The sequence below is a fragment of the Siphateles boraxobius genome, unplaced genomic scaffold (genome assembly GCF_051911475.1).
Source record: "Siphateles boraxobius isolate OS27281-9 unplaced genomic scaffold, OSU_SipBor_1 158, whole genome shotgun sequence".
In the NCBI taxonomy this organism is placed as follows: domain Eukaryota; kingdom Metazoa; phylum Chordata; class Actinopteri; order Cypriniformes; family Leuciscidae; genus Siphateles; species Siphateles boraxobius.
The window spans coordinates 767,501-788,765 of record NW_027508764.1 but is presented as its reverse complement, the minus strand read 5'-3'; the positions used below and the strand labels follow the sequence as shown (position 1 = coordinate 788,765).

Genomic DNA, 21,265 nt, shown 5'->3' with positions numbered 1-21,265 from the left:
ACACTTCACCATCATCTCAAACACTTCACCATCATCTCAAACACTTCACCATCATCTCAAACACTTCACCATCATCTCAAACACTTCACCATCTCAAACACTTCACTAGCATCTTCACTATCATCTCAAATGCTTCACTATCATCTCAAACACTTCAGTATCATCTCAAACACTTCACTATCATCTCAAACACTTCACTATCATCTCAAACACTTCACTATCATCTCAAACACTTCACTATCATCTCAAACACTTCACTATCATCTCAAACACTTCACTAGCATCTTCACTATCATCTCAAACACTTCAGTATCATCTCAAACACTTCAGTATCATCTCAAACATTTCAGTATCATCTCAAACACTTGACCATCATCTCAAACACTTCACCATCATCTCAAACACTTCACCATCATCTCAAACACTTCACCATCATCTCAAACACTTCACCATCATCTCAAACACTCCACCATCATCTCAAACACTTCACTATCATCTCAAACACTTCACCATCATCTCAAACACTTCACCATCATCTCAAACACTTCACCATCATCTCACCATCATCTCAAACACTTCACCATCATCTCAAACACTTCACCATCATCATCTCAAACACTTCACTATCATTTCAAACACTTCACTAGCATCTTCACTATCATCTCAAACGCTTCACTATCATCTCAAACGCTTCACTATCATCTCAAACGCTTCACTATCATCTCAAACACTTCACCATCATCTCAAACACTTCACCATCATCTCAAACACTTCACCATCATCTCAAACACTTCACCATCATCTCAAACACTTCACCATCATCTCAAACACTTCACCATCATCTCAAACACTTCACCATCATCTCAAACACTTCACCATCATCTCAAACACTTCACCATCATCTCAAACACTTCACCATCATCTCAAACACTTCACCATCATCTCAAACACTTCACCATCACCTCAAACACTCCACCATCATCTCAAACACTCCATCATCTCAAACACTCCATCATCTCAAACACTTCACTAGCATCTTCACTATCATCTCAAACACTTCACCATCATCTCAAACACTTCACCGTCATCTCAAACACTTCACCTTCATCTCAAACACTTCACCGTCATCTCAAACACTTCACCGTCATCTCAAACACTTCACCGTCATCTCAAACACTTCAGTATCATCTCAAACACTTCACCATCATCTCAAACACTTCACCATCATCTCAAACACTTCACTATAATCTCAAACACTTCACCATCATCTCAAACACTTCACTATCATCTCAAACACTTCACTATCATCTCAAACACTTCACCATCATCTTCACCATCATCTCAAACACTCCACCATCATCTCAAACACTTCACCATCATCTCAAACACTTCACCATCATCTCACCATCATCTCAAACACTTCACCATCATCTCAAACACTTCACCATCATCTCAAACACTTCACCATCATCATCTCAAACACTTCACTATCATTTCAAACACTTCACTAGCATCTTCACTATCATCTCAAATGCTTCACTATCATCTCAAACGCTTCACTATCATCTCAAACACTTCACTATCATCTCAAACACTTCACCATCATCTCAAACACTTCACCATCATCTCAAACACTTCACCATCATCTCAAACACTTCACCATCATCTCAAACACTTCACCATCACCTCAAACACTTCACCATCATCTCAAACACTCCATCATCTCAAACACTTCACTAGCATCTTCACTATCATCTCAAACACTTCACCATCATCTCAAACACTTCACCGTCATCTCAAACACTTCACCGTCATCTCAAACACTTCACCGTCATCTCAAACACTTCACCGTCATCTCAAACACTTCACCGTCATCTCAAACACTTCACCGTCATCTCAAACACTTCACCGTCATCTCAAACACTTCAGTATCATCTCAAACACTTCAGTATCATTTCAAACACTTCACTAGCATCTTCACTATCATCTCAAATGCTTCACTATCATCTCAAACACTTCACTATCATCTCAAACACTTCACTATCATCTCAAACACTTCACCATCATCTCAAACACTTCACCATCATCTCAAACACTTCACCATCATCTCAAACACTTCACCATCATCTCAAACACTTCACCATCATCTCAAACACTCCACCATCATCTCAAAAACTTCACTATCATTTCAAACACTTCACTATCATCTCAAACACTTCAGTATCATCTCAAACACTTCACTATCATCTCAAACACTTCACTATCATCTCAAACACTTCACTAGCATCTTCACTATCATCTCAAACGCTTCACTATCATCTCAAACACTTCACCATCATCTCAAACACTTCACCGTCATCTCAAACACTTCACCTTCATCTCAAACACTTCACCGTCATCTCAAACACTTCACCGTCATCTCAAACACTTCACCGTCATCTCAAACACTTCACCGTCATCTCAAACACTTCACCGTCATCTCAAACACTTCACCGTCATCTCAAACACTTCAGTATCATCTCAAACACTTCAGTATCATCTCAAACACTTCACCATCATCTCAAACACTTCACCGTCATCTCAAACACTTCACCGTCATCTCAAACACTTCACCATCATCTCAAACACTTCACCGTCATCTCAAACACTTCACCGTCATCTCAAACACTTCACCGTCATCTCAAACACTTCACCGTCATCTCAAACACTTCACCGTCATCTCAAACACTTCACCGTCATCTCAAACACTTCACCGTCATCTCAAACACTTCACCGTCATCTCAAACACTTCACCGTCATCTCAAACATTTCACTATCATCTCAAACACTTCACTATCATCTCAAACACTTCACCATCATCTCAAACACTTCACCATCATCTCAAACACTTCACCATCATCTCAAACACTTCAACGTCATCTAAAACACTTCAGTATCATCTCAAACACTTCACTATCATCTCAAACACTTCACCATCATCTCAAACACTTCACTATCATCTCAAACACTTCACCATCATCTCAAACACTTCACTATCATCATCATCTCAAACACTTCACTATCATCTCAAACACTTCACTATCATCTCAAACACTACACCGTCATCTCAAACACTTCACCATCATCTCAAACACTTCACCATCATCTCAAACACTTCACCATCATCTCAAACACTTCACCATCATCTCAAACACTTCACCATCATCTCAAACACTTCACCATCATCTCAAACACTTCACTAGCGTCTTCACCATCATCTCAAACACTTCACTATCATCTCAAACACTTCACCATCATCTCAAACACTTCACCATCATCTCAAACACTTCACCATCATCTCAAACACTTCACCATCATCTCAAACACTTCACCATCATCTCAAACACTTCACAATCATCTCAAACACTTCACAATCATCTCAAACACTTCACAATCATCTCAAACACTTCACCGTCATCTCAAACACTTCACCGTCATCTCAAACACTTCACTGTCATCTCAAACACTTCACTATCATCTCAAACACTTCATTATCATCTCAAACACTTCACCATCATCTCAAACACTTCACCATCATCTCAAACACTTCACTATCATCTCAAACGCTTCACCATCATCTCAAACACTTCCCTATCATCTCAAACACTTCCCTATCATCTCAAACACTTCCCTATCATCTCAAACACTTCCCTATCATCTCAAACACTTCACAATCATCTCAAAGACTTCACCGTCATCTCAAACACTTCACCATCATCTCAAACACTTCACCATCATCTCAAACACTTCACCATCATCTCAAACACTTCACTAGCGTCTTCACCATCATCTCAAACACTTCACTATCATCTCAAACACTTCACCATCATCTCAAACACTTCACTAGCGTCTTCACCATCATCTCAAACACTTCACTATCATCTCAAACACTTCACCATCATCTCAAACACTTCACCATCATCTCAAACACTTCACTATCATCTCAAACACTTCACCATCATCTCAAACACTTCACCATCATCTCAAACACTTCACCATCATCTCAAACACTTCACAATCATCTCAAACACTTCACAATCATCTCAAACACTTCACAATCATCTCAAACACTTCACCGTCATCTCAAACACTTCACCGTCATCTCAAACACTTCACTGTCATCTCAAACACTTCACTATCATCTCAAACACTTCATTATCATCTCAAACACTTCACCATCATCTCAAACACATCACCATCATCTCAAACACTTCACTATCATCTCAAACGCTTCACCATCATCTCAAACGCTTCCCTATCATCTCAAACACTTCCCTATCATCTCAAACACTTCCCTATCATCTCAAACACTTCACCATCATCTCAAACACTTCACAATCATCTCAAAGACTTCACCGTCATCTCAAACACTTCACCATCATCTCAAACACTTCACCATCATCTCAAACACTACACCATCATCTCAAACACTTCAATATCATCTCAAACACTTCACCATCATCTCAAACACTTCACCATCATCTCAAACACTTCACCATCATCTCAAACACTTCACTATAATCTCAAACACTTCACCATCATCTCAAACACTTCACTATCATCTCAAACACTTCACTATCATCTCAAACACTTCACCATCATCTTCACCATCATCTCAAACACTCCACCCTCATCTCAAACACTTCACTATCATCTCAAACACTTCACTATCATCTCAAACACTTCACTATCATCTCAAACACTTCACTATCATCTCAAACACTTCACTATCATCTCAAACACTTCACCATCATCTCAAACACTACACCATCATCTCAAACACTTCAATATCATCTCAAACACTTCACCATCATCTCAAACACTTCACCATCATCTCAAACACTTCACCATCATCTCAAACACTTCACTATAATCTCAAACACTTCACCATCATCTCAAACACTTCACTATCATCTCAAACACTTCACTATCATCTCAAACACTTCACCATCATCTTCACCATCATCTCAAACACTCCACCCTCATCTCAAACACTTCACTATCATCTCAAACACTTCACTATCATCTCAAACACTTCACTATCATCTCAAACACTTCACTATCATCTCAAACACTTCACCATCATCTCACCATCATCTCAAACACTTCACTATCATCTCAAACACTTCACCACCATCTCAAACACTTCACTATCATCTCAAACACTTCACCATCATCTCAAACACTTCACTATAATCTCAAACACTTCACCATCATCTCAAACACTTCACTATCATCTCAAACACTTCACTATCATCTCAAACACTTCACCATCATCTCAAACACTTCACTATAATCTCAAACACTTCACCATCATCTCAAACACTTCACTATCATCTCAAACACTTCACTATCATCTCAAACACTTCACCATCATCTTCACCATCATCTCAAACACTCCACCCTCATCTCAAACACTTCACTATCATCTCAAACACTTCACTATCATCTCAAACACTTCACTATCATCTCAAACACTTCACTATCATCTCAAACACTTCACCATCATCTCACCATCATCTCAAACACTTCACCATCATCTCAAACACTCCACCATCATCTCAAACACTTCACTATCATCTCCAACACTTCACTATCATCTTCACCATCATCTCAAACACTCCACCATCATCTCAAACACTTCACCCTCATCTCAAACACTTCACTATCATCTCAAACACTTCACTATCATCTCAAACACTTCACTATCATCTCAAACACTTCACTATCATCTCAAACACTTCACCATCATCTCACCATCATCTCAAACACTTCACTATCATCTCAAACACTTCACCACCATCTCAAACACTTCACCCTCATCTCAAACACTTCACTATCATCTCAAACACTTCACTATCATCTCAAACACTTCACTATCATCTCAAACACTTCACCACCATCTCAAACACTTCACTATCATCTCAAACACTTCACCATCATCTCAAACACTTCACTATAATCTCAAACACTTCACCATCATCTCAAACACTTCACTATCATCTCAAACACTTCACTATCATCTCAAACACTTCACCATCATCTTCACCATCATCTCAAACACTCCACCCTCATCTCAAACACTTCACTATCATCTCAAACACTTCACTATCATCTCAAACACTTCACTATCATCTCAAACACTTCACTATCATCTCAAACACTTCACTATCATCTCAAACACTTCACCATCATCTCACCATCATCTCAAACACTTCACCATCATCTCAAACACTCCACCATCATCTCAAACACTTCACTATCATCTCAAACACTTCACTATCATCTTCACCATCATCTCAAACACTCCACCATCATCTCAAACACTTCACCCTCATCTCAAACACTTCACTATCATCTCAAACACTTCACTATCATCTCAAACACTTCACCATCATCTCAAACACTTCACCATCATCTCAAACACTTCACCATCATCTCAAACACTTCACCATCATCTCAAACACTTCACCATCATCTCAAACACTTCACTATCATCTCAAACACTTCACCACCATCTCAAACACTTCACCGTCATCTCAAACACTTCACCGTCATCTCAAACACTTCACCGTCATCTCAAACACTTCACCATCATCTCAAACACTTCACCACCATCTCAAACACTTCAGTATCATCTCAAACACTTCACCATCATCTCAAACACTTCACCATCATCTCAAACACTTCACCATCATCTCAAACACTTCACCATCATCTCAAACACTTCACCATCTCAAACACTTCACTAGCATCTTCACTATCATCTCAAATGCTTCACTATCATCTCAAACACTTCAGTATCATCTCAAACACTTCACTATCATCTCAAACACTTCACTATCATCTCAAACACTTCACTATCATCTCAAACACTTCACTATCATCTCAAACACTTCACTATCATCTCAAACACTTCACTAGCATCTTCACTATCATCTCAAACACTTCAGTATCATCTCAAACACTTCAGTATCATCTCAAACATTTCAGTATCATCTCAAACACTTGACCATCATCTCAAACACTTCACCATCATCTCAAACACTTCACCATCATCTCAAACACTTCACCATCATCTCAAACACTTCACCATCATCTCAAACACTCCACCATCATCTCAAACACTTCACTATCATCTCAAACACTTCACCATCATCTCAAACACTTCACCATCATCTCAAACACTTCACCATCATCTCACCATCATCTCAAACACTTCACCATCATCTCAAACACTTCACCATCATCATCTCAAACACTTCACTATCATTTCAAACACTTCACTAGCATCTTCACTATCATCTCAAACGCTTCACTATCATCTCAAACGCTTCACTATCATCTCAAACGCTTCACTATCATCTCAAACACTTCACCATCATCTCAAACACTTCACCATCATCTCAAACACTTCACCATCATCTCAAACACTTCACCATCATCTCAAACACTTCACCATCATCTCAAACACTTCACCATCATCTCAAACACTTCACCATCATCTCAAACACTTCACCATCATCTCAAACACTTCACCATCATCTCAAACACTTCACCATCATCTCAAACACTTCACCATCATCTCAAACACTTCACCATCACCTCAAACACTCCACCATCATCTCAAACACTCCATCATCTCAAACACTCCATCATCTCAAACACTTCACTAGCATCTTCACTATCATCTCAAACACTTCACCATCATCTCAAACACTTCACCGTCATCTCAAACACTTCACCTTCATCTCAAACACTTCACCGTCATCTCAAACACTTCACCGTCATCTCAAACACTTCACCGTCATCTCAAACACTTCAGTATCATCTCAAACACTTCAGTATCATCTCAAACACTTCACTATCATTTCAAACACTTCACTAGCATCTTCACTATCATCTCAAATGCTTCACTATCATCTCAAACACTTCACTATCATCTCAAACACTTCACTATCATCTAAAACACTTCACCATCATCTCAAACACTTCACCATCATCTCAAACACTTCACCATCATCTCAAACACTTCACCATCATCTCAAACACTTCACCATCATCTCAAAAACTCCACCATCATCTCAAACACTTCACCATCATCTCAAACACTTCACTATCATCTCAAACACTTCACTATCATCTCAAACACTTCACTATCATCTCAAACACTTCACTAGCATCTTCACTATCATCTCAAACACTTTACTATCATCTCAAACACTTCACTATCATCGTCATCTCAAACACTTCCCCGTCATCTCAAACACTTCACCATCATCTCAAACACTTCACTATCATCTCAAACACTTCACCGTCATCTCAAACACTTCACTATCATCTCAAACACTTCACCGTCATCTCAAACACTTCACCATCATCTCAAACACTTCACCGTCATCTCAAACACTTCACCGTCATCTCAAACACTTCACCGTCATCTCAAACACTTCACTATCATCTCAAATAGGGATGGGCATGATTAATCGACGATCGATTATTGATCATTAAGAATTTCGTCGATCACGTTAATTTGTTATCGATTATCATTAAACTAATGCTGCTGCGGAAAGTGAACGTGTTCCCCGGGCTGGTTGGTCAAGTTAGCGCGGAGGTACCTGTGCATCCCGCAACGTCAGTCCCCTCAGAGCGGGTGTTTTCAGCGGCTGGACTGAAGCCTTGTTAACACTCGACGCGTCCGCTCGAGCGCGAAGGTGAGCGCGGCAAAAATGACGTCATTGCGGTATTCGGTGTTTCACAGGCGAGCGCGTCGAGTATAAACGCCTCGTCTGTTTGGAGAGGTGCGCGCGCAGTCTGTGGAGACTCGCGCTGCAGAGCCAGGCGAAGGTGTAAACGAGGCTTGACGGTCAGGTTGCGGTCGCGTCTGACCTCAGATCATGTCATCAACATGCTTATCTTTCTCAACAAAAATCAGTAGACTGGTGTAGAAGTTGTATGTGAGTTACTAGTTATTTTTTATGAGGCTTTGTTAAGTAGCCTAGCCGAATTGATTGTTACAGTAAGTAGGCTAATCTCTCTCACCCTCTTTCTCGACTCCGTTCTTGGATAGTTCTGAGTTACATTTTGACAAACCCTGTCAGATCTAAGTATTATTATGTTTTTGGTTAAGTTATTGTTTAACATGATTTTTTTTATTATTTATTATTTTGGAACAAACGAGGGTCTCTGTTTAAGAACGCCAACTCGCAGCTGCAGGTTCCGTTGCTTCCGAGCACCGCAGCGCATATATCTTCAAGTTTAGCCTAACCGAACGTCCAGTTTTACTGCCACAAGTTGATCATCTTGTAATAAAGATCTAATCGAGGAAAAAACGCGCTGTATTTGTGTATTTTCATTGCATTTTTAATTTATAAAAAGTATATAATATAAAAATAAATAATGAATTTGAATATAAAAATATTAATGATTAATCGATAGTCGATCGTTAATTCTCCCGACGATCGACTAAGAAAATTTAATCGAATGCCCATCCCTAATCTCAAACACTTCATTATCATCTCAAACACTTCACCATCACCTCAAACACTTCACCATCATCTCAAACACTTCACTATCATCTCAAACGCTTCACTATCATCTCAAACACTTCACCGTCATCTCAAACACTTCACTATCATCTCAAACACTTCACCGTCATCTCAAACACTTCACTATCATCTCAAACACTTCACCGTCATCTCAAACACTTCACTATCATCTCAAACACTTCACCGTCATCTCAAACACTTCACCGTCATCTCAAACACTTCACCATCATCTCAAACACTTCACCATCATCTCAAACACTTCAGTATCATCTCAAACACTTCACTATCATCTCAAACACTTCATTATCATCTCAAACACTTCACCATCACCTCAAACACTTCACCATCATCTCAAACACTTCACTATCATCTCAAACGCTTCACTATCATCTCAAACACTTCACCATCATCTCAAACACTTCACAATCATCTCAAACACTTCACTATCATCTCAAACACTTCCCTATCATCTCAAACACTTCCCTATCATCTCAAACACGTCCCTATCATCTCAAACACTTCACCATCATCTCAAACACTTCACCATCATCTCAAACACTTCACCATCATCACTATCATCTTCACTGAGAGGCTTTAACCAAACCGGAGTTCAAAAACATCATATTGACCAGTCAACATTTCAAGCACACATCGATGCCAGTTCCTCCTGATGCTTTCAGGCCTCCCTCGTCTCAATCTGGGATCAAGAGGGTGAAGAGAGGATCTGTCTCTCGAGTGTGTGTGAAGCGTGTCCGTATGGAAACTGAGTCCTGTTGACATTTGCGGGCCCCTGTGGGGCCGAACTCTGCCAGCTGGCATCACAGCAAGCGCTTCACGACTGCTGTCACAGATACGAGTGCAGATAAACCCCTACTGTACCACGGTAAAGCTGATTCATACTTCCCTGCTGGCTCTAACTGCGCTTATCAAAGTAAAACATCATATTTTTCTCGCCATCACGTCATTACAAACCGGTCTGACTGCAGTTCTTCAGTGGAAAACAAAACAAGTTATTTTGAAAATTCTTCATGGACAATTTTTCCATGCAATGACTTGGCTAACATGACTATCAACTTCCTAAAAATAACAACAAAACACCACAAAAGTATCCTAACAGGTCAAGTCTTCACATATGGACGAATGTTACAATGCTGTTTTTGTGCTTTTTTCAGTCAGACAGTCGCGGTTCACAATGGACTGAATGGAAAAGAGCTGCATAAAGTTTCAGCAAAAATAATAACAGCATACAGGTTTGAAAAGTATGGGGCTTGTTTCTGCAATGGAATAAAAAAATAAAAATGGCAATTGTGACTTTTTATCTCGTCAACGCCGACATTTTTTTCTCTTAATTCGTAGTTTAAATCTCGCAATTCTGACTTTGTTCTTGGAATGATCAGTTTAAATACACATTTTTGTCTTTTTTTCAGAATTCTAAGTTTAAATCTTCACAATTTACCAGCACAAAAAAAACACAATTCTGACTTTTTCCTCAGTATTTTGAGTTTATATCTTGCTTATTCTAAAGAAAATCCAAATGGTTAGATATAAACTCAAAATTGCGAGAAAAACGTCAGAATTGTGGGTCGCAAATGTATTTATTGTTGTATTCCGTGGCGGAAACAAGCTGAACATGAGTATACTAACTGATGACACACCTAAGCTAATTTTTGGCCTGATCTATTCCCACAGTGTCTGAAAAGAGGCAGAGATACAGATCAATGAAGTAAAGCAAAGAACAGCGCCTGAGGAATCCTATGGAAACCTTGGGATTAAGATTAAGATCAGGACCCGTGGGATAGTGTTTGGGAAGGAGCAGTTGTCACTGAAGTGACAGGCACAGCTGAGTCCAAACACACATGCAAGAAACCCTTGTGTGTTTCTGACAACTTCACAGCAAACTCTGGCCTTTTCTGTAAAAACGACCTGGATAATGAGTATAAAAATAGACCCGAAGCTCTTGGGACACTTTTCCTTTGAGCTTTTCCAGAGTTTTTCCAGACTTCGCAACTAAACGCCCCTAATAATAACATCAGACATCAATCTAAGCTTGTCTCTGAATGCAAATGTTACAAAAAGCGTATATTCTATCCATTATAACTGAGCAGAAGTCTTTCACACACGTATGAAACGCTAAAAATCAGAACTTACCCGAATATTTCTCCAGTGGCGACCCAAAACAATCCGGTTTCCAGCTCAGATCCTCGTTATCCTCGTTATTCAGATCCGCGCTCGCGCTCATGCGTCGGTCACTGCAGATCCCGGGCTTTAAACTGCATATCTGAGGCGAAACACACTCAGATGAGGGGAACGAGCGTGTTTGTGTGAGAGCTCTCTCTCTGTGTGTGTGTGTGTGTGTGTGTGTGTGTTGGGGAGTTTCGCTTAACTCCTGCGCGCTGGGCGTCCGCGAGCGTCACATGACATTACGCAACGTAATACGCGCGCACTTTTCTGAATTTTAGAACCTTCAAAATATTTTTCTTATTCAGTATCTTGTTTTTCAGAACAAATATCGAAATATTCTTAAATCAACATACATTTAGCTACTGGAGAAGAAAAATGACTTCAAAATGCAAAATGGAGAAGCAAAATGAAGATATTAAGGGAAAAAAATTAAGTTTTTGTTTAAAAACCAGAATAAATATCTGTCAGTGAGGTTAGGAACATACATTTTCTTTACCGTAGTTTATTTTTCTGACCCTATTGGCAGAGCTCGTACTGTGTAATTTCTCTTCAGATTAATAGGCTTCAAGAGACGGACTAGCAACACATTTATACATAAAGCACAACATTAACAACAACAACCAAAGACAGAATGTTCCCCTAACGTCAGTTTTTGTTGTTGTTGTTATTTTGGGGGGTCAGAAACATACATTTTCTTTACCGTAGTTTTATTTTTCTGACCCTATTGGCAGATTTAATATCTTTATTCATTTTGCTTCTCCAGCAAATGTATCTTGATTTGTGTTGGAAAACTTGTTTTTTGCCGTGTATGAGGGGTTTAGTGGAGGTTGTGACCCGATGACCGGTTCTGATAAGTGAGACCAGGTTCTGCCTGTCAATCAAACTCTGCTTGATCTTAAGTTTGCCGTCTCACAGTTTAAATCAGCTTCATCTGGATCAGGTTCATGTTACATGACTTCAGCTTAAATGCCACAAGATGCACAGAATCAAACTTCCCAAATTACACTTCTATTATGGTTTGGAAATGCAGGTTATTGCTGCGTGCTCTGAAAGCTTGCCGTAAATAAGCAGCAGGAGCTCTTAAAGGCGTTGGGTCATCACAGATATCATATCTTCAGACCTGATTTACGTGCCTGAAGACATGCTAACCCATTAGCCCCCTCACACTCACTCTTATCTGAGGCTTATCTACACTTTATCTGCCCCAATATTTATGGCAGAGGCTCGTAAAAATGCTTTCAACAACATGATTGAGTTGTAAACTAGCAATGGCCTCCACTTACATCGCTTTGCAATGGACTGTCCTCGTACTGTGTCATTTATCTTCAGATTTATAGGCTTCAAGAGAAGGACTAGCAACAAATTTATACATAAACTACAACATTACCAACAACAACCAAAGACAGAATGTTCCCCTAAAGTTAGTTTTTTTGTGTGTTATTTTTGGGGAAGCAACTCTGTTCACACTAAGAACGATAACTATATTTATCGAACACACCAGCACATAAGCACTGAAGTTTTGTCGTCTGTCGCTTTAAAGCTCTTTAAAGCAGGCTGGATTCTGATTGGCTCTCGATGTTTTTATCATTCATCATCTGGAAAAAATCGCACTAAAAGTGATTTCAATGATATCGTTCCTCTGTGTTGATATTGTGATAGTTGTGCCGTGAACTTCCCTATTATCGTGGAATTAAAACAATTATTAATACTGTACTTTATAGTTATCGTTATAGTTAAGGCTGTTCACACCACAGACAATAACTATAAAGATAATGATAAAGGTATAGTTTTAAAATCTGTAACGATAGATTCTAGACAATAACGATAAAGTCCAAACTATAGCGATAATGCCACAGAAGAATGATATCGTTAGATTCGCTTAAGGCTCGTTCACACCAAAAACAATATTTATTACGATAACTTTAAGGATGACTATAACGATAGTTATAAAGATAACTTTAACGATAACTGGAACGATAAGAATAAGTATAAAGATAACTATAACGATAACTAACAACAAATATAAATATAACAATAACTATAAAGATAACTTTAACGATAACTATAAAGATAACTATAGCAATAACTATAACGATAATTGAAAAGATAACTATAATGATAACTATAACGAGAACTTATGAAGAGAACTATAACAATACTGATAAAGATAACTATAACGATAACTATATATCGAAAATGATAACAATAACTATAATGATAACTATAACGATAACTATAAAGATAACTATACTGATACTTATGAAGATAACTATAACAATACTGATAATGATAACTATAACGATAACATTAACAGTAACTATAATGATATTTAGAACGATAACTATAACGATAATTGGAACAATAACTATAATGATAACTATAACGATAACTATGACTTTACCGATAAAGATAACTATAATCATAACTATATTATCGTCCACACCAGTGGACTATTATCCTTATTATACTTATTATCCTTTCTGTGTTTAATTTTGTTTATTTAAAACAAACTAACATTCCCATAACTCTGAGGCAAAGTTTTGATGTACTAATAAGAACATATACAAAATGTTCTCCAAAGGTTTTAGCCATATAACCGTAAGCTAACTTTCCACAGTGTGTTATTTACACGGAAGAATAATTCACTTTCAGGCTAGCCCAATTAGCCGGTTAGGATTAGCATGGGTCGGTCAGCGGGAGCGTGAAACTGTCCGACACATTCCCACTAATGACACACAGGATTGTGAAGCGTGAGCGAGAGCTTCCGCCACCCTGGAGTCGCGGCGTGTGCTCGCAGAGTTTAATCCTTTAAATCAGACTGAGAGCAGTGCGTCTCCCGCAGGGAAAACGCTCCAACAAACTCTTGCTAATTAGGGAAAGATGGCGTTTTTCCTTGGAGAACCAGCACAAGTTCTTCATCTCCTGCCGGGATTCTCCTCCTCTTCATCTCTAGAGGGATTTTACTCTTTGAATGGAAATCTAAAGCTTTTTATCCCTTACAATAGAGTTTCCGGTGTGGAACTGGCTCTTGGTTTAAGGATAATGGCGTTGTCATTTCCAGTGTGATTTGTTTATTCCATATAAACTTAGCAAATGCAAAAAAAAAAGTTTGTTGTCCGTTAAAAGAAAACAACAGAATCTCAAAATGTTGACTTTGATTGAGCGTGAAGCAGAAAAGCAAACCTCGCTCAGCCGGGGCCATTAAATAAACTGGTCACTAGATTTGATGTAATTGACCGAATTCTCCACCAAAATAGAGCGATCCTGTTGAACTCAGTTTACTCAGGAAATCTCTAGAATAAACAAAGGAAGGAAGGCAAACAAACAGAAGGAGCCGAACGCCAGTCCGCCATCAAACATCAGCCAATCAGAGCTCAGACCCGAAGCCTGGTCGTCCTGGACGCTTGTTTGCTGTAAAACATCACAGATTCTATTACTAAAGCAAACATGCTAATGCTTCAGCTTTACTGCACGAACCCCTGCATGCTTTAATTCAATATTAGCGCATGAACTGGTGCAGTTTCTCTCAAACTGACTTTGGTTTTTTATGCTACTAACGGGATAGTCAATCTCAGGAAGATATGTTTAATTTAATATTCAACAATATTATTGATCTCCTGCATTGACAGCATTATATGAGAACTGAACTGAGCTGGACGATGACATCACAGTTTTCTCCAGAACGGCTATATATAAATGAACTAAATTAATAACTTTTTACAACAAAAATGAACCATCACTGAACTTACTTAAGCTGGACTGTGGCGATATTTTCTTCTAGACACAAACTTTGTTGCATTATTTTCCTGTTATCTCTGTAAAGCTGCTTTGAAACACTCTGTGTTGTAAAAAGCGCTGTATAAATAAAGGTAATAATTCACATTTCAAAATCAACAGAAAGTAACTTTTTTCATTTGAAAATGAAGCATATTTTTGGGCATATATGACATTTAACCGTAATTTCAATTCAATTCAATTCAATTCAAATTTATTTGTATAGCGCTTTTCACAATACACATTGTTTCAAAGCAGCTTTACAGAAAGTGCATTTCGGAAATGTACATAGAAAAATACAGTTAGTTAATCATGTATTAATTTCCCTCAAAGTTCTCATGCACTTGACAGGTTTCTGAGATTAACCCAACAATCCTTGGGAAATATTCTATTAAGAACTTGTTGCTAACGTTCCCATTAGGTTATGAAAACGAATGTTCTATGAATGTTTAAAACGTCAATTAAAAACAAAAGTTTTTTCTTTGTTAAATGAACATTCAGGAAATATTACATTGTGTCATTCTTCAAACATTCTGGGAATGTTACTTTTGAATGTTCTCGGAATGTTCCAAGAAAGTTACATTTAAAAAACGAACATCCAACGGAACGTTTCAGAGAAAAACATTCCATGAATGATGTATAATGATGTATTAAAGACCAGAACACTTTGAATGAACGTATTATTAATGTAACTGGAAGAAGATTTGTTCGTAACTTTGAGAACGTTCCCTGTTCGCTGGATAAGGGCTTTATATTGTCCTGCAGGATTTGAAGCATCTTTAAGGACATCAGGCCGTGAGGAACGTGTTGTTGTGACTGTCACATGTCATGTCTGGAGCCTGAATGAAGACAGACATGTTTGCTAACTGACCTGGAGAACGAAAGAAAGGATTAAATCAGAGAGAGTCTGAAGTGAAATGAGGCTAAAACAAACTTTTACATTCTGTAGGAATCGGGAAACAAACTCAGTTATATAAGACGTGTTTGACATGACGTCTCTCCTCCAGAATTCAAGCTCAACATCAAGGACTAGAACATCTGAACATCTGTGTTCTGTCCTCAATCAGAGCTCGTTTCAGAATCTGTGCATGAAAAGGTCATGTTTAAACACACACACACACACACACACACACACACACACACACACACACACACACACACACACACACACACACACACACACACACACACACACACACACACACACACACACACACACACACACACAGACACACAGACACACACACACACACACACACAGACACACACAGACACACACACACACACAGACACACACACACACACACACAGACACACACACACACACAGACACACACACACACACAGACACACACACAGACACACACACACAGACACACACACACACACACACACACACACAGACACACAGACACACACACACACACAGACACACACAGACACACACACACACACACACACACACAGACACACACACACAGACACACACACACAGACACACACACACACACACACACACACACACACACACACACACACATTCAGATTAGAACTAGTTACCAATGCATACGTTCAGAAAACGGCATTTTAACTGGTGTTTTTCCCTGAACCGTTTATGATCTTTCTCTGGTATAAGAAAACAGTTTTAGTGGTTTACTTGGCTTTACAGTAATCAGTTCCACACAGAGCTGAACTTAAATTCTTGTAGTTCATGAATGCTTTGAAATAAAAACAGATTTACTGATGATAAATATATATAACTTGTTATTGTGCATATTCAGTTTATTAGTACGATTACAGACCTGCATGTTTCATTGATGTATGCCTGACAAATATGCATCACATTCAGATTAACAGTGGATTTATGTTAAAACCAAATGGATGGAGATTGTATAAGCAAATCAAATACCTAATATTTCAGGCATAAAAATTCTCTGTAACACTTTATTTTGATGGTCCGCTTTTGAGCATTCAGTTGACTATAAGTAACTCTCACTGGAGTATTAGTATTGTCTGCTTAATATCTGCTAACTCTTTATTGTGGTTGTCTTCAACAGAACTTCTACTGACTATATTAACTTTGCAACTACGTCAAGTTATTCTAACCCTACCAGTCTACTAATACTCTACTAACACTCTACTAATACTCTACTAGTAATCTACTAGCACTCTACTAATGCTCTACTAGTACTCTACTAACACTCTACTAATACACTACTAGTACTCTACTAACACTCTACTAATGCTCTACTAGTACTCTACTAACACTCTACTAACACTCTACTAATACTCTACTAATAATCTACTAGCACTCTACTAATACTTTACTAGCACTTTACTAATACTCTACTAATACTCTACTAGCACTCTACTAATACTTTACTAGCACTCCACTAATACTCTACTAACACTCTACTAATACTCTACTAGCACTCTACTAATACTCTACTAGCACTCTACTAATACTCTACTAACACTCTACTAATACTCTACAAGCACTCTAATAACAATCGACTAAACTCTACTAATACTCTACTAGTACTCTACTAACACTACTAATACTCTACTAGCACTCTACTAATACTCTACTAACACTTTACTAATACTCTACAAGTACTCTAATAACAATCTAATAAACTCTACTAATACTCTACTAACACTACTAATACTCTACTAGCACTCTACTAATACTCTACTAACACTTTACTAATACTCTACTAATACTCTACTAGCACTCTACTAATACTCTACTAGCACTTCACTAATACTCTACTAGCACTCTACTAATACTCTACTAGCACTCTACTAATACTCTACTAGCACTCTACTAATACTCTACTAACACTCTACTAACACTCTACTAATACTCTACTAATACTCTACTAATACTCTTCTAATACTCTACTAATACTGTAATGAGAGTTAGGTGCAACTTTACTTATAATCAACAGAATCTGTTAAAGGGACCATCAAAATAAAGTGAACTCTATTCTCTCCCAGCCAAGATCTCCTCATTTCATCCACCGAGCGGCTCTCGATTCCTCCGGACAGATTTCCTCAATGGTTCTGGTTGTGTTCTGCATTCCCTGCTTTGATCCCGAAGTCTCTGCCAGATTCCTGGCGTGTGGAGAGCGATGGGAGGAGTGGGAGGAATATAAGACACAATACTGGGCCTGTGAGACCAACACGTTCTCATATGAGTCCGCCTCGCTGAGAACAGCCAGTTGTGTTACTAACGCACTGAACTGAGTTACGAGGCTCTGCAAAACATACCATACTTTTGTCTCGCTTTTAAGTTAAAACATCTAAAAATACTTAAAACAAGACAATTCTTTAGAAGCAAGACTGCATAAGATATTAAGAATAGTTTTGATAAGTGCATCTGCAAAACATTTTTTATTTTTATTTGTATTTTTGTCTTGTTTATTAAACATTCTTAAATTATTTTTTATTATATTTAAATGATATAATAAATGTAAAATATAGCTATATTTTAGTTTTTTTATATATTTTCTATTTTTAGAGTTTTATTTTGGTGCTAAATTATATTTATGAGGTGTTATAATCCATTTACTACTTTGTGAGCGTGGACCTGAAATGTATAACTGAAACGGTCTTACATGTCGAATGCTTTGGAGCAACACACTGAGTGAACACACTTTTTGAAGAAGACGCTTGGCAGATTATTGTAGAATTGTATGTTTATTGTTATGAAAAATGCACAAAAATACAATTTAAAATTTTTAAGTGAAATGCATATTCTCCAAAACACGTTTTACTCTAAACCTGTGAGAAAATCAAAGCCATAAATCTAAACAAGCTGAGTTCCAAATCTGAGGTTGATATCTCAAAAAAATTAGATTTTGTAGTGCGCAGAACCAAACGCGTCCACTAGGGAATATTCGTTTCCCATTAACTTCATTTTTTTCATTTTTGACTGCACAAACTCATCTCATTTTGTTGATTTTTACAGAAACCAAGATTTAATATCAATGTTCTTCTTCAGTAAATGTATCTTAATTTAAGAATGCTTAGATATTTGTGCTGGAAAACCAAGGAAGCTCATCATTTTGTTTACAGTATTTTTGTTTTTAACTCTATTGTTTCTGTCTCTCTCAGACTCTTCTAGTGTTTCTGTTATTGATTCGAGCGCTGGAGCGAAGCCTCGACCCAACACACAATCCCAGCAGGCCGCTGGGCTTCCTCGTGTCTCTTTCTTTTAAAGTCAACATAAAAGCACTTTATAAATGTATCCTAAAATACCTAAAACTCACACATTGAGTAATTTCTTCTCGTTTTGCGGCATAAAAGATGAAGTGAAAGCATTAAAACAATAATTCAGTTCTCCTGATGTGAGTTAAAATGTCACACGGGCCGGAAAATCCATCCCATAATGACTGGAAATATATGGCAAGCTGTAAAACGGTGTCATAACTGTATTTTGAAAGTGTGTGTTTAATGTTGAAGACAGATCTGTGGAGTGTGTGTGTGTGTGTGTGTGTGTGTGTGTGTGTGTGTGTGTGTGTGTGTGTGTGTGTGTGTGTGTGTGTGTGTGTGTGTGTGTGTGTGTGTGTGTGTGTGTGTGTGTGTGTGTGTGTGTGTGTGTGTGTGTGTGTTTAATGCACTGAATGTGTCAGGGTTGATAAATCTGCTTTGGTTTATATGATGAATGGTAAAGCTGGAATTGCTGAAATGCTTCTTTCAAACATTTTTCAGGCCTTGACGTCCACAAATAAACTTTCCCGCAGGATCTGAGCTTCTCTTGTTAGACTGTGTGTGTGTTGAATAAATTCCAGGCTGTGATTTAAAGGGCTGTGATGAAGTTGAGCTCTGGGTGGAGTTGCAGTACAACACCCGTCGAGAGCTTGTTCCGGTGTGAGGACTCTTCTGAAACAGGGACGGTGCAGAGACTCATAACTGGATTTACTGGAGCCGAGAGCCTCGTGTGAGCGAGAGCCACTGCTCCTGGAGTCAGGAAAAAACTTGCAGTGTGTCTGTCTGGGCCACTCTAAAAATCCTGGGTTATTTTTTCTACCCAAATCCTGGTTTGAGCCTTTTGGGTCATTTTTTGGGGTTATTTTTTCAGTATCTGGTTGTTACCCAGATCCTGGATCAGACGTAACAACCCAGTGTTTGGGTAGTTTTTGTGTTACCCAGATCCTGGATCAGACGTAACAACCCAGTGTTTGGGTAGTTTTTGTGTTACCCAGATCCTGGATCAGACGTAACAACCCAGTGTTTGGGTAGTTTTTGTGTTACCCAGATCCTGGATCAGATGTAACAACCCAGTGTTTGGGTAGTTTTTGTGTTACCCAGATTCTGGATCAGACGTAACAACCCAGTGTTTGGGTAGTGTTTGTGTTACCCAGATCCTGGATCAGACGTAACAACCCAGTGTTTGGGTAGTTTTTGTGTTACCCAGATCCTGGGTCGGACGTAACAACCCAGTGTTTGGGTAGTTTTTGTGTTACCCAGATCCTGGATCAGACGTAACAACCCAGTGTTTGGGTAGTTTTTCTGTTACCCAGATCCTGGATCAGATGTAACAACCCAGTGTTTGGGTAGTTTTTGTGTTACCCAGATCCTGGATTAGATGTAACAACCCAGTGTTTGGGTAGTTTTTGTGTTACCCAGATCCTGGGTCAGACGTAACAACCCAGAGTTTGGGTAGTTTTTGTGTTACCCAGATCCTGGGTCAGACGTAACAACCCAGTGTTTTTGTG

General features: G+C 38.5%; 1 protein-coding gene across 1 annotated transcript in view; it reads right to left on the bottom strand.

Annotated features, from left to right (window-relative positions):
• Nucleotides 1-11,987, bottom strand: part of prickle1a (prickle homolog 1a) — a 50,579-nt gene extending 38,592 nt beyond the window's left edge. The window contains exon 1 of the mRNA XM_077230956.1: nt 11,736-11,987. The gene's annotated coding sequence lies outside the window, so the exon portion shown is untranslated. The remainder of the gene's footprint in view (nt 1-11,735) is intronic.
• Nucleotides 11,988-21,265: the final 9,278 nt, after the last annotated feature.